This window comes from Xylocopa sonorina, chromosome 5 (assembly GCF_050948175.1).
Source record: "Xylocopa sonorina isolate GNS202 chromosome 5, iyXylSono1_principal, whole genome shotgun sequence".
Classification (NCBI taxonomy): domain Eukaryota; kingdom Metazoa; phylum Arthropoda; class Insecta; order Hymenoptera; family Apidae; genus Xylocopa; species Xylocopa sonorina.
This window is the reverse complement of record NC_135197.1, coordinates 10,284,490-10,300,227: the sequence shown is the minus strand read 5'-3', so window position 1 is coordinate 10,300,227 and position 15,738 is coordinate 10,284,490. Positions and strand designations below refer to the sequence as shown.

Genomic DNA, 15,738 nt, shown 5'->3' with positions numbered 1-15,738 from the left:
TGCGCTTGGCTGACCCTTTCTCCGTTGCCTCTTCTCTAATTGTCTATCGAACGTTGTTTCGGGAAAAGTGTCGGGCAAGCGAGCATCGGATATGACATTTTAGCTAAAGGGGGGGGAGAGATAGGTGGCATTAACGCGCGGTCGTATATCCTACGAAACGCGCAATCGAATGCAAATTAGAGGCAGGATGGTAATCACGGATCGGCCGGTTAATTGGTAAGCAAGTGTCGATTATGCTTAAACGCTGTGTGGTATACGAAATGTCTCGACCGCGTATTTATTCGCGGGCGTTGTTCTATAATACCGATATAATACGAATATTCGCGGGAGCTATTAATAACGCGGACAAATTCTCGGCCATTTAGCATCACGCCGTCGTTTTCCATCGGCGTGAGTACACGTGTATCCATCTGGGTCCTGTTTCAACCTGGGTACGTATCGGCGGCGCGGAGAGGTAACCGGAATGGAACCAACCAGCTTTCCCTCTCTCTCTCCTCTTTCTTCGGATAAGAAACGAGCGTCCGCCAATGCTTTCGAGTCGGCGCAACGACGACGACGACGAGGACGAGGACGACGACGACGACGACGCGACGACGACAAAGTGCGAGCACTTGTAATGAGTTTCCTCAAAGTCCCTCTATTTCCAAGATTACGGGAGTCGGTAGGGAGATACGTATACGCCTATGTAGTTGAATTCGTTGTACGTTCGTTACCTTTTTTTTTTTTTTTACCTCTCGCTGCTCCCTGGCTCCACATCTGTTCCGACGAGACGTAAATAAGGAAATGAATTATTACACGATTCAACTAATTGTATATTACGATAGACGACGCGCACGATACACCGGCTGTCTGCACGTTCGCGGGATAACGCTTCTGATTCGCGGCGATTCGGTAATTGAAATGCACCGAACGAAGATAAAAGATAAAGTCGCTCCAGTCTCGGCTGCATAGTTGTTTTCACGGAGTATTGAGATTCAAGACTTCGCGGTCGATCGCGAACGCGGTAAGAGGTGTTCGACGAGAAATCGAAGCCGGTAAAAAGTAGACACCCGTTAGTTCGTTGGGTCATGCAGACCGTGCAGGCTGTTCAGAGGCCAATTAACGTAGTTACAGGGAGCAGAGTTCGAGAACAGTGGAGGTTTTATTACGATTACAACAGGAGGGTAACGAGGTAACTGTATCAACCTCATCGCAGTTATCCGTGCTTATAGCAATAATCCACTTACGTGTCGTTGCCCAGAGCTATATAAGAAACTAGCTGGTCCGCTTTCTTAAAACTTCATAGCGATATTCTCATCGATCTACCGTCCGACGAGCTTAATTGCGCGCTTGTCCCGTCTTCCCCGTGGGAAATCCTGATTTTGTTATCTCGCAGCGTCAATGGAAATCGTTTAATAGGGGGACTTGGCTATCGGTGGGTTTCGCGGATGAAACTGTCCAACGACGGAAAAGTAAAATCGTTAACAGCCCCTCTAATTTAACGAGCAACGCTGCAACGAACGCTGTGTGCATCAACTTGATCCGACAACGGTGAACAACACTTTGATCCGAGTCAAGTAGTCCCTGTAGAAGGAAAATGATAAAACGGCGAGTAGCAAGTTGTTCAACACTGAAATGTGTATACAGTCGAGGAAACAAAGCCCACGCGATTCCACGCTCGAGTTCTACACGCACCCAGACACGTACTCGCGCGTGCACGTACAGGCGTGTAGGTAGGTATGAACAGTAGGCCGAAAAATGCAGGGTGCATCAGATGATCGGACGCGCGGGCATCGTCCGTGTTGGTGTAAATCGTTGGACACCCGTTAGACGGTGTGTAGCGAGGGGCGGCGGGCCAGGTGGTCCGTCGGTGCGAATATCCATTATAGATTCGGCGGAGTGTAGCTGTCGTACGATCCTACTCATTTTCCGTGTATTCGTGCGACGTATTTCTGGCATCGATGAGAGCGTTTCTACGCTGGTCTGGGTAAGGGGCCGCGCGTGTGTGTTCGTGGAAGAGGAGGGCTAGTTCGCGAGGGCGCCTGTGTCGGCGCTCGCGGCGCCACCGGTTCATTCCGCCATCGGCGCCCGCGACGTACGGACGTGAAAAGACGCGAGCACGGTTTTCGTTTGGGCGGACAACGTGAAGTAACGGACGAGCGTAGTCGTAGACCGCCGTATCACGAGAAAAACGTAGACGGGCGAAGAACGCGAGCTCGCCGTTCGACGGTAACGAGCCTGTCGTAACGTAAATACGGGTGTTCCGAGCGTGATACGATTATTTACGAACGTGTGAAACCAGTGCGACGGATATCAGTGAGAATCCAGAGAGAGGAGAGCATCGATTGTCCTTTGTGTGATCGTCGTTACGCGGCTTCTCGTTCCTCGGGACGCCACCGCGACGTGTCGTGCCGGGGCTCGAAACGAGCCGAACCTCGTCGTGGGCTTCGAGGCCCCAATTGCCAACGTCGTCGTGTTATACCTGCGCGTCCCTCTCACAAAGTGCGGCTCGTCGAAGGTCTCGTCGAAGGTCTCGTCGTCTCACGGTGCCCGGGAGACGTGGAATAATATTTCGTCGAATCGGAGGTGCAGCCAGGCTCGTTAGGCCGCGACGTGACGCGCGAGCGGAGTATTCGATACGTTAGGTAAGAAGTACGTTGCGTATAATCGGGAACGGAAAATAAAAACGCCGCTTTCGACTGGGAATCGCGTATATATATATTTGTGTATACATATATATATATATACATAAGTGAAACAGTTTCCGCGCGACTGTCCACTCGGGTCCTTTTGTAAAGTGCGGGAGAAACAACCAGTTCGCTGGATCCTTGAAATTTCTGGTTGTGACACAGTTGTGTGCTTCGGTGACTAAACAGATCGATAGATCGTAAATCGATAGGTGAGACGCGATCGGGAAGCGGTACACAGTCGCTGGTGTTCGTTATTTACGCGACGTCTGTATCTGTGTGCCCCGACTTTATTCCACGTACGATCGGGAAAGTGCAAGCAAGACAAAAGGTTAGATGCGATACGACACACGAGGAGGAAATTTGTTTAGGTAAGATAGAAAATAATGCGTTACGAGAGATCGCGGGTAACGGTACATCCTCTTTCGTTTTCTTCGTGTACACGATACCGATGTTCCTCTCCTCTGTATATACCTGGTCGCGGTGCGCGTTCCGTCTCGTCCCGAATTCCATTGTCCAGTCGAGCGGCGATCCGACATCGAAAACATCCGAACGCCTCTAACGACCGAGAAAGATTAACGCGATGACGCGCGCGTTGCGTGACGAACGTGTCATCTTTCGACACGCTTGAAATTCGTAATATCCTTCTTTCGTGCGTTGCACACGTTTCCCTTTGTACAACGGAATCGCTTATTTACGATCGTAATAAGGAAGGGAGAGGGAGAGGGAAGGTGGAGGGCGAGAAAAAAAAAATGCTCGACGCGAGAGGCGGACGGAAAACGCGGGTCTTCGGTCCGTCTTTCGAATCGTGGAAACCGAGCAACGATCGAAGAAGCACGGTCGGTGACGCAATTTTCGTGCAGGTGCAATTAACACAGCAATCGCGCGAGGCACGTCAGCAAAATCGAGAGCCGTCGTAACGGGTCTTCTTTGGTTTCGCGGAGCGCAAACGCCGTTTTACCGTTAACGACCTAAATCGACGCCGAAGAACGAGATGCGCGCTCTTTTGCGAGTTCTCCGTAAGAGCACTTCTTGCGTTGAGTGCGGTTGCCAGAGTAGTGGTGGTGGTGGTGCTGGTGCTGGTGGTGGTGGTGGCGGCGGCCCCCGAGGATGCGCGGAACGACTTCGTGCTTGGCAAAAGTCTTTTCGACCGTTTAATTTGATGACTACAGGAGTCGCTTCAAAGGGGCACCTGATACGGTCTCGCTCCTCGATCATCTATCATTCCGTGCGCGTTCGCGTTGGACGCGTTTCGCGTCCCAATATCGACGCCAATGCGAGTTGCAGCGTAACATTGGCGTGCGACCTGTTCAATTTCGATCGCATTCATTTGACACAGATTGCCGTAATGGAGTACCTTTTCGGTTAAATCGAACGGTAATCGTTGCGACTGCGCTAGGGACGCGGACGATCGCGCTGGTGTGTATCCTCCTCCTTCGAAAGAAAGAAAGAACGAAAGAAAAAGAAAGAAAAGAGGAGAATATTCGCACGAGACGGAATTCAGCACGCAACACGATTGTCGCAGGAATCGTGCGTCGAACGTACGTATGTACGTATCTTTATCGATGATAGGTAACCGCGTAGAGCACCGTGGTGGGGAGGATCAGTGAAACGATAACGCAACGGAAGCACGTACATATGTACAACGATAGTCTCTCGTTCGGGCAAGCTCCGAGCGTTCTGGTTTTCTAGCGAAATTGCGGGATCGTCCGCGGCGTAATCTCAACTACCCGGTGCAGCTTACATCGATGACAAATGGATCGATAACATTCGAGAAACAGTTATATCCCATTGCCGTTGCCCGCTACACGATCGGCTTTTCACGCAGCGCGCGCTAGCTACCCCCCTACGTGTATTTCCGCGTTTCGTTTCACCGATTCGTAACTTTTCGAGCGTAACCGTCCTGCCGCGTACCAGCGTCCGAACTCCATTCGATGGATCCACATCGATTGCGAGTATAAAGATACGCGAGGCTCGGAGCTGTTTAACTCGTTACTCGATCGAGGAGTAAACAGAATTTCGCAACCAACGGTTTAATCGTCCGCTGTACGCTCGGTGGAGCTCGAACGTTGGTAAGAATGGACAGGTTAGCGGTCGAGAAGCGAATTCGAGAATACCTTGGGTCCGGTGGACTGTGGTCAGAGTGGCCCGCGTCGTGTTCTTCCACAGTGTCGCGTCTGATCGGTTCGATCAGCCGTTTCTACCTGCGACTTTGTACGTTTCGCCTTCGGTTAGTCCCGGAATTTTGTGCACGGTGCTGGGAAAGCGAATTTCCTGCTCGGTTCCTGCAGAAACTTTCCAAATACCGTTCCAACGTGCCCGTAAGTACATACGTATCAATTTACCGTTTATTGCTCCCTATCGGGAGCATCGAACGCGAACCTGTTCGATCGATCCAAGTGTACGGGGCCATTATCGTTTCGACCGTAAAATTTGTCAACGTTCCACGGTCGAACGATAAGTATCGCGGGCCGCGATAAGAAACGAGCGCGAATAAGACAAAGAGGCGGTCGATCCTCCGCGAAAAGGATCGATCGTCTTGCGAAATCGAAACGTGACTAATCGCGGAAGGGAAGTTGGCGTCGCCAACCAGCGCGATGCCTTTTGTACGTACGCGCCGCGTCCAACGATCGGTGTTGCGCGAGGAATCGGTAGGAAATGAAAACGGCGGTTTCGTCCCGAATTGGCGAATGTAAACGACGCGTTTACCCCGCGCTATTGATGAATCTCGTGACTAACCGGCGTAATCCGCGGAGTGCAATTAGCATACATGAATAAAGAATCTATGAATCCTTTAAGCGAAGTGGCGAGCGGCTGCTGAATGAATAGGTGTTTGTAAGTTATTCGTAGACCGATGAGTGGGCCGATAGCTCGCAATAATTGACCTTTCGAAGCGTCGGCTACCCATCGATACGTTCTTAATTTCGTGGCAGAACTGAACTCGTACGAAAGTTTCTATATCGGGAGGGATCGTGTCGGGCCAGCCACGTCCAAACTAAGCTCCGGAGCATAGGCTTCTTTCCCCACTCCTCGCCAGCGCTCATCGCCGCCGCGCGTAAAACGATACCCGCCGAACACAGACGTATCGTCCTGAAAAAAATAATATCGCCTCTCGTGAAACCGAATGCTTAGAAAAAAACGGCCAAAAAACTGGTCTGCTCTTCGCTCGGAACTCATTCGCGCCTCGTTCGACGTTGTGTTTGTGTATCTCCTAATACTTTTTATACCTGCGTTCTAGCCAGTATTTACGTTTCTTATGTTCATTCATGCCGCGCGACGCGTTCTAAGATAGGAGTGTATCGTGTTTCCGATCCCGATGCCACGGTGTTACCACCTTTTTTATTCTCCCTGTTTTTACGACCATTTATACGCGAACTTACATTCGGGTGGACACGTTTCCGAGAAAACCGGCGCTTCGTTCAAAGTGTAGGAGAGGGGCTTCCCGCGGAACGCAGCGGGCGAGGGTCACGAATAGTGGAGACGCGCGGCCCGCTGACGCGCGAGAAGGGTGCTCGCGATTCGTGGACGTTCACCGCGTCGGACGCGAGTTTCGAAAGTATTCCTTGCTCGTTGATAGCTGCGAAATGGAAGAGGTATTTATAGCCCAGCGCGATATCGCGATAGCTAATAATAGAAAAGAAGGTGCACGGCGACGATACGCAACGTATCCGAGACGCAATTTATTCGGTGCTCTTTCTTTCGTTTACGGAAGGAAACGGGGCTGAACCGTCTGATCCGTTCGTTCGCGAAATCGGATGCGACGAGCACAATCTCCAAGCGATCCCCGCCGCTGTCGTACCGAGTGTACTTTCATACCCGTTGCCCCGGAGCTTTTACTGCTTTCGACAAATTGCTCGACGCTACGCTGACCCTGTTCTATCGCGCGCCTAACGATAGTTCATTCAAAACCCCAAGGGACTTGTCGAAACCCCGCGCTAACGAAACGCGCGTTCGATCTTCCGAATAACATTCGCGCGAGAATTCTCCGCTCCGCGATTTCGTACTCGTAAAATCGATCGTTATACTCCCCTCCCTCGTTGGAACGTGAAACGCGACAAAAAGTCAGCGTTTACCTCGAACAACGTTAAAGAACTCGCGGCTACATCCGATCGTTGGAATTCTACCGATAAAAGAAAGGGACAAAGGAGTAGGCAGCGGCGGAATAAGAAAGGGAACCAGAGCGTAGAAGCGTGGTGTATCTTTTATCGACGCTTAAAACTCGAGACGCGCAGGTAGCCTAGCATAATTTTCTATCTACCTACGACGCCCCGTAAATTGATCGAGGTTACGTCGAGCGTATTTCGTTCTAGTGGTAAAGGACTCGTATACGCCTCGAACGATTCCCAGCTGCTTATTACCGGGCTTCGTTCGTTCGTTCGTTCGTCGGTTCGTTCGTGTTCGGTCACGCAACGCGCCGCTCCGGTATCGTGGGACTCGTTGCTTGTCGAATGAACTCGTTTACGAACTCGGAAAGGACTGACTGTATCGTGTCGTCGCGCGGCTGGCTCTCTGTCCACGTTTTCGATGGAAATCGATCGTCCTCCTCGCCGTTACCGCCGTAGTCGTCGTCGTCGTCGTCGACGTCGTCTTCGCTTGCGCCCCGTTGAAAAACGTTGAACATTCGCGCGTTGTACGAGACGTTACGTGCGCCCGTTCGACCTTTCCCCGAGCCTCTTTCGCAGCCTTCGTTCCAGGGGCAAAAAGGGTCCCTCTCTGTTCGCCTCTCTGTCTCTCACCGTGCCACGGTATCGTCCTGACTCTTTACCCCTCTTTTTCTCCGCGCGCCTCCCTTTCTTTCTATCTGCCCGGTTCTCGCCCTCTCCTCGTTCCTTTCTCCGTGGCCGTTCGTCGTTCTCTTTCTCTGTTCCACCGAGCGCGGTCTCGCTCGCTCGCGCACGAGCGGTCGCTCTCCTTGTCGCGCGCGCGGCAAACTCGCTCTCGCACCCGACGAGAACGGGGCGAGTTCCCGAAATAATCGTGCGTATCGATCCTCACGCGGGGCGTGCAGGGTGAATTTATTCTCGTGCACGGGGAGAAACGGGAGACTCGTACAAGCTCGCCTCGTTACTTAATCGTTCCGCGTTAGAAACGAAGGGTATAACAGCGTTGGGAGCGTAGAACGCTGCCGTAGAGAGACGGTAGCGCGTCGTCTGCCGCTTGTTTGTCCGGGGAAATATACGTGGAATCGGGCCTGTTTGCGTCGGGGACGCGGGAAATAACAACGAGAGAGAGAGAGAGAGAGAGGTCGTATTCTCTATCGAAGAATATTCGGCGCGGAGGTAATGACGTCGTTTGTTATGATACGCGCGTGTTGTTTCTCCGCGTATAGGCGCGAGGCGAACGTGGGACCAAGACGTGTGTCACGTGGTTAACCTCTGGGTTGGCACGCCTGACTCGCGATTCGTTCAGTGTCATTTCGACCCCCGCGCGTACGCGAGCCTCCGTCTTGCTCGTTCTGGTAATTGCGATGGTTCGTTTGAAATCCCATTATTCGACGCGAGTACGCGGCACGGGGAGGTTAAGTGTTATCGTCGGTCGATATTCGCGGCAGCACCGGCCATTAGATCCGGTTTAACGTCGCGGGCATGGTGTGACAGACGGAAACGCGGACTCCTCGAACCATTTCCGCGATGTGGTGTATCGTCGTGGTGCCTTGGAAACCAGCGGTGTTTCCCCGGCGAAACTGGATCTGTGGAACGCGATAATCGTTCTCACGGAAAACAGTCCGACCTCGTGTGTCGTGTTCGCGGGGGGAAAGAAGCTGGTGAGCGAAATTCACCTCGATCGCGGGGTTGAAACGCGTCGCGCGTCATGTGTGACGCGTAGCGAATTTGCGGGGACGCTGTTGAAAAACCTGTCCCCCCTCTCTACCATCGTATCGTCTTACGTCTTTTCTCTCCCGCCAGGTCGTTATTTTCCTCGGTCTCTCTAGCCCGGGTAACTCTCTCTAGCCCGTCGTTTTCCGTGGCCGTTTTCTTTTTTTCTCCTACGCGGCGCGCGGCGTCGCGGCCGAGAGAGAACCCTTGCGCGTTTTTTCGCGGGACATTGTTCGGCGCGCGCGTTTTGTCCGCACGTCAGCCATCACGGCGTATTGTGTTCATTGTTTAGAGGCTGTTGGAGCTCTCGGGCAAGAAGACGAAGAGAGAGTGAGAGAGAGAGAGGGAGGGAAGAAGAGGGAAAGGGAGAGGAGGACGCTTCGTAGTGGTTTCGAAGTAAAGGAAAACTCACCGTTCGCCGGCTTCTAGACAACGCAGCCCAGGCCGTTGCTTGTGCTCGCTTTCTTTCTTTTTCTCTCTTGTCTCGCTGGCTCCCTCCCCGAGTCCTCTAACTCGGCTCGCGGCTTGCACGAAATCGCGTGTCGCTTCCGTACCGCGTAGAAATGTCGCCTCCTCCGTGATCACGACGTTCCGTGATCGCAGCTGTGCACACCACCGCCGGTTCTTCTTCCTTCCTCCTCGTGGGCTTGCTCTCTCCGCCCACGAGCCGGTGAAAATTCGATTTCCGTGCAAACGAGCGAAATTACCAACGGAGTACGTTTACAGTAGGAGAGGGACGGAAGAAACCGGACAGACGAAGCGGGGATGCATCGCGAGGGAACCAGGAGCAGGCGAGGATAAAGAGGAGTCGGAAGAAAAATACGTAGGAGCCTTCGATTGTACGTACGTACGTCGCGTATCGAGCCAGAGGGGGAATAAAGAGAGATTATTGTTCTGGTTAAGAAGAAACCGCGCGACGAAGGAGAAAGAGGAAGGCTGAGCGAGGAATAGAAAGAGGCGGACTGTCGCGCGCGTGTGTACGCGTACGTATATGCGTGTATACGGCCCACGGAGTAGGACAAAGGGCGAGTGTTGGACAGAGACGAGCACACGTTGGGACGGAGAGAAGAAAACTGGAAAGGATAAGTAGTGCGATTCGCCAGTGATCGAACGTGGGCCTGGTCGTTGTTGGTTGGTGCGTGGGTGAAAAGAGTGGTGCTGGAAAACCGACAGAACAAGAAGAGGAAGAAGAGGAAGAAGAGGTGGAGGAGAAAAGGAGGCGGTGAAGGAGGAAGGAAAAGCGGCGAACGACTGACGGCGGAGGTGGCCAGTTCCGGTGGGCGACGACAAGGTACAGAAACAATTTCAATATCAAATATATTTACCCGTTTACTCTGAGCTGCCCTGTCGCTTATAGCCGTCCTTGGCAATCGTTACCACGTATTTCTGTTCCCACGGAAGTGGAGCAATTGATATAGGTTGCATTCGTAACCGCCGCGTTAAAGTCATAAACGGTCTCCCATAGAAAATGTATCGGCGCACGTACGTACGTACGTACGTACGTACGTGAATACACCTCGTGTTCGCGCCAAGTTGCGATTCTGTATTTATACGATACCAAGAGAAAGAGAGAGAGAGAGAGAGAGTGAATCGAAATTAGGAGAACAGTTTACATCGTTTACAGCGTTTGTCGTTCCACGCGCGCGGTGGTTATACGTACGGTAGCTTCCGGTAATGGTGCGTCTAGTATTTAATCGCGAGTATGTTCGTTGCCTCGTTACTCCAATTATTATCTGTCGTGTTAGTAAGCCGACGCAAATGTGTGTCACGTGACGTAAACGCGAACCTCTCCAAGGGGTATCCGTCGATCGATCGTTTCGTAACGCGAATTCAAACACGACCGTCGATGCGTTGGAAACGATTTTCGTTTTTCTCTTTTCTTTTTCCTTTTTTCTTTTTTTTTCTTTTTTATTAACGACAGAAAGAATCGTCGACGTAAAAGCCAGCGAGTCGTGGAGCGAATAGGAGAGCGTCGGTGAGCAGAGCGGCGTGGTTGTACGGTTACGGTGGATTCAAAAGTTTTCCGTTTACCGTTAGTAATCCCGAGGACCGCCTCCGTTAGGGTCGTTCCCAACGACGAGGAGTGACCGTAGGCAGTTTTAGTACGTGCCATTAGACTGTGCAATCTGTAGCCCGGAATTCCAGCCCGATAAAACCCCGGACGAAATAGCAGGTTATTTAGCGGGCGAAATAATCGTTTTTAAACAAGCGCCTACTTCATTCCCGTCGATAGTAAAAACTTTTACACTCGGCCGGGAGTGCCGTCCTCTTAAGAGAACCGATTTAATTAAATAATCCTTGTTATTACGCGCAGTTCGCGGGCTGTGTAATAAACGCAGCGAGGCAATCCCGCGAAAACGCTCAGACGTGTTTGAGGTTTCATCTCGAAAAATGATTTAAACGAGGGGGGTTCTCTCCGCGGCGCATCATCGACTAATGCGAAGTCGTAGTCTACGCCGCGTCTATTACCGTTCATTCGATCGGCACTCGTTCTCGCCATTATGCTAATGAGACGTATTGTTGCCGGCCATGGCGCGGCGGGCCGTTTCTGCTCCTCCTCCAAAGGATGTCTGTCTCTTGGAGAAAAAGAAAAAAAAAAAAGAAATCTTCGATCCGACCAACGATCGATTCGACGTTATTACACGAACGTACTTTACGGTGTTCCGCGATTAACCGTATAATTTACGTACGCAGCTGCGTTTCCGGTTTCCGCGAAAATGAACTCGTTTAAAACAAAGTAAATAAATAAATAAACGAAAGAGTAATGAAAAGAGGGGAAGAAAGAAACGCGCAACACGTTTCACCGAATTCGCTGTTTGCAACGATGTCTCTTTTTTATATTTATTGCGTAATGCTGGAAATTTTTGTTACGGCCCGTAGTCACGTTGGTCGTTACACGTAGAGCGGCCGTTCGAAAATCCCCGATTATATCGACGTCGTTATTCACGACGGCGCGCGACAGTTGTTACCGCTCGTTACGTCTCCGGGTGTCCCTGGTTTATTTAGAATTTCGAGGCGTGCTCGCGGACGCTACGCGTATTTTTTTTTTTTTTTTTCTCCCCTCCATCGAGGGTAAGAGAGAGAGAGAGAGGCGTTCTCGTGCGCAGTTTTTTATTTCCGGTGCGTTAAAAGCGGCACGAGAACGAGAACGCGCTGACGGGCGCCAAGTTCACGCAACGAAGAATAATCGAGTTTCGATGGTAGCGGGTAACGGCGGACTCGGTCGTGTCGAAATTTTTCGGATAGCTTTCGAAACGAGAGAACGCGACCGCGACGACGATGGTGTCGATGATAACGGGGAAGCGTGGGCGAGATGGCGGCCTGCCTGCGCCTGCACGATACCCTCTGCGCGCGATAATCGAATTCTCGTAACGCTTAACGATGTCTATCGAGTCATTATGACATTAGATGTCGCCCCTCGCGCAGAAAGGGGAGAAATGCGTTTACACCGAAGCTGTCGCGTGATCGATACGAGGGCCGACCGACTGCCGCCGTGCGCTCGTTCGCTCTCGACCGGCTCGCGTGCCCTAAAAAACTACGAATCGCTCCGGCTCGGCCACGAAACCAACCCCCTCGCTCCGCTCTCGGGGCTTGCACGGTGAAATAATTTTGTTTGCTCGTTTCTTAGGAGACAGTATGGTAATTATGCCTCGCGAGAGTGGGGGGCGATGATGTATGGCCTTGATATCGGGAACGCTGTCCTTGTGTTTCAGGGGAATTTAGGTGGAGCACTCGATACCCTCTCTCGAATCTATATTCCAATCGTTTTAATATCGTTAGAATATCATTATCTTGCTTGGAGATTAATATGCCAGAGAGCGAATTAATTAATTCGATCCGAAAGTAATTTCGAGGTAACAGGGTCTGTCGAAAGCGTTTTATTCTTTGACGGGTATTGGTTTTTTTTCCTTCTTTTTTTTTGCATAAAAAAGCCGGAATTCACTATTGCTCCATTTTTGCACTCGACTCGAATACAAACAAACGGTCACGTGTTGCCAGTTTCCCGGTGTTGCGCGTGATTGCAGCCACCGTGGATCTATCGCCGGATGACTATTTGTGTGTTTTAACGCCGACCTTGCTGATCGGTGTGTTCGCGCGCGCGCACACTCCTGCCCAAGATATCGCTGACGGATATTATACGGTACAATCGAACAATAGGGTGACGACTGTGAGATCGCGTCCGCGCGATCGCGTCCGCGCGATCGCACGTACGAAAGCCAGAATAAACGAGGATGTATTAGCGATGTGACTCGAGTTAAAATCGCGGCGAAACGTACACGTTCGTGAGTTTGCTGAAACTCAATGGCGCTACATCAGAGAGAGGGAGAGAGAGAGAGAAAGAGCAGAGGAGGGAGAGAGTATGAAAGGGGTGTAAAGACACATAGAAGATATAAGGGGAACGGTGAAATCCAGAATTATTAATGCTTCGAATTAATCACCTAAAAGTACCGTCGTTAAGTTCCTTACTCCAAGCGTAATTTATTTTGATTAAGATTAATTAATCAATTACCCGGTGCATTATCGAGTCGCGGAGTCGCGACGACTGGAATAGTTTTTGCGTTTCGTTTCGCGAAAGGATTTCCATCGTTCCATCATCTCGTCGTTTCGGTAATTTTGCTCGTTGTCGTTCTTAGAACGGTGGCGACGAACTGCGCCGCGATCGAACTAGAAACCAGCGAACAGGAAGTAAAAGTGCAGTTAGTGCGTGCAATTAAAACCCGCATATCGGCGGCTCGTGTGCGTTTGAAACCGTCGAACGAGAGATCTTCTGCTCTACGCTCTACTCGCACACAATATCCGTCTTATCGATTAAACACCGTGAATTCGATAACGCATTTCGTTCATTAAGTAACAAGAAAGATTATTACGCGGCCCCTTATCGACCCATCGGCGTTCCCATCGCATTAGACGCTCCGTTCCCTACGATCATAAAATTCTATCAACACAATGGAACAGAATATCCTCGTTGAACAGTAGCAACAGAGATCATAGCTGGCACGCTTATCTAATTATCATATAATCTCCATTCTGCTCGCACAATTGAAAGAACCGATTTAATTTGCCCAACGTGTAATCATCGGCGAGCCTCGAAACTGGAGCGATTTAATTTCACCGGCAGACAAAGAATCCGATAAGAGGCTCGTCCGTTTGTTGCTCAAAAGTGATACAAGCATCAGATTACAGTGGCGGCGTCGTCGTCGTCGTCGTCCTCCTCGTCGACGTCGTCGCCATCGTCGTCCAGCCCCATGCTGCAATTATTCCGCTCTCGCGACACGTAGAAACGCGTGCACACGCGTGTTCATTCCCTTCGTACGTTTCTCGTTGCGCTCTCATACATACCTGCTCCTCTCGCACGCGATTCCATATAAGAAGGCCGCCGATGGTAACGCCTAACGCGCCTTCTGAAACTCGATACATGTGTGCGCCACGGATTCGTGGCACACAACCTGGCACCGGTCTCCTCGTATACACGGGACTCTCTTCGTCCCTCCGCTCTATTGTGCACGGGTAGCCACGCACACGCGCCCTCGTTGCTCGCTACGAGTCCGTGGCGTTTTCGCGCTCCCAAGTGTGTGCGTACACGGGTGATCCTAGGCACGCAGGGCTCCGGCAGCTGCCTCGAAAAAACCGAAACCCGGCCTTTTGCGGCCCTTACCAGGGATCCCGTCCTGTCCGTGGCCCCGTGCTGCCTCGCTCTGCTCGTGTATTCAGCCTTCGAAAACGGAAGAATACGAGCAGGCGTTTGTCTTGCTCCGTTCACGGACCGTGACAGCCGGATATTGGAAGACGAATGCGTATATACGTACACGTACGCGCTGCGTACAGCGAGCTACGGGGTTTCGCGTTTTTTTTCTTTTTTTTTTCATGCCTTTCTTTTTTTTTCGAGGGGGTGAGTGGAATCGCTCCGGTTTTCCGTACAGAAACGGATGTTTACGGCGAACGGAGCGCGTATATCGGTTATTTCGAAGCAAACGCGCAAGGAAAAGGATTTATATTCGATCTGAACGAGAACGAAAAGGGTCGCGCAACAGCGTGACCGCAAAACGAGACCGTTGGCTGGCAGTATCGGCGGTTTCGCGCGGATCGTTTCGTAGATAATAAACATCGGGTGGAGAGGTTACGAGCGGGTAGGAAAGAATGCGAGGTACCGACGTTAATTACGACACATCAAGCATTGAACGGCTAGCAGACGAGACCGGCTGATGCTTACCCTCTATTCAGGATTTCCACGTTGCACAGCTACATCCTACCGCCGCGTTTCTCCCCCCTTCTACTCTTTCTTCATTGAAATCGTACGCTCCGCTTTTCCTGCTCTCGTTTTATTCGACAAGCGGCCGGCCCTCTTGTTATTGATTAATGTATTCGGTATTCCGGATCAACGATGCGCCGACTTCCTCTTTATTCCGTTTCCGCCCCGCCTCCCACCCCTCCCCGCCACCCCCTCGATCTTATCGATTGTTTTATTTTAACTGGCCGTTACCTCTTCCACGCCACGCTCTGCCCTCTCTTTCACTTGCGTTTCGCCGACTGCCGGCTTAATGACGGGTGTAATACCACGATTTGCATCTCAGATTATTCTTTGCTCCGTGTATACGTGTCGCACGGCCGTTTGCTCCATTTCTCCCGTTGTACCGGCTAACGACTTAATCCTTTTCCCGCGAAAGGTGCAAATATATTGCAATCGCGGAGCATGTTATTAAACTTTCAGCGGCGCTCGGTTTAAAAAATTATCTCCTTACTCGAGGTGCTCGTTTTTAATATCGCCGCGCGGTACACCGCTCGCTCGTGAATACATTATCGCCGGTAGCGAAGATCGAAATCGGTCGAAAAATAAAGAGAAACAAAAATGTCGAGTGCCACGGAATTTCTACCCGATAGCGATAACGACCGAACTTCGGAGTCCGTCGTGTCTCCGTGCGTTCGTTACCATTGTTTTTCGCGCTCGAGCCTTTTTCACTCCAACTCGACTCCGTTTACGCAATTTCAATGGCATCGTAAAAAAAAAAAAAAAAAAACAAAAATAAAAAACCTCAGGTGGCACCGGTTAAGGTGTTTCGCGTAAATCAGAAACGACCGTACACAATGTCTCCGACATTAACATAACCCATATCGATCCACAAGTATACCAAGCGCCCTTTTACTTTCAGCTGCATCGTAGCGAAAGAGTTAATAGGAAGACTCGTCTGCTCCTCCCATTGACGAGGCGTTTTAGCGACTTTCTTCATTTCCGCGTTAATCAACCAATTACATCTGAC

General features: G+C 51.1%; 1 protein-coding gene across 22 annotated transcripts in view; it reads left to right on the top strand.

Annotated features, from left to right (window-relative positions):
* The first annotated feature begins 2,254 nt into the window (after window positions 1-2,254).
* Window positions 2,255-15,738, top strand: part of LOC143424108 (bromodomain adjacent to zinc finger domain protein 2B) — a 120,772-nt gene continuing 107,288 nt past the window's right edge. For 18 of the 22 annotated variants that reach the window (XM_076895942.1, XM_076895941.1, XM_076895959.1 and 15 more), the window contains exons 1-2: window positions 2,255-2,624; window positions 9,209-9,773. The gene's annotated coding sequence lies outside the window, so the exon portion shown is untranslated. Of the gene's footprint in view, window positions 2,625-2,983; window positions 3,038-9,208; window positions 9,774-15,738 lie in introns of those variants that run through there. The other 4 variants (XM_076895939.1, XM_076895938.1, XM_076895944.1 and 1 more) reach the window with 4 other exon arrangements.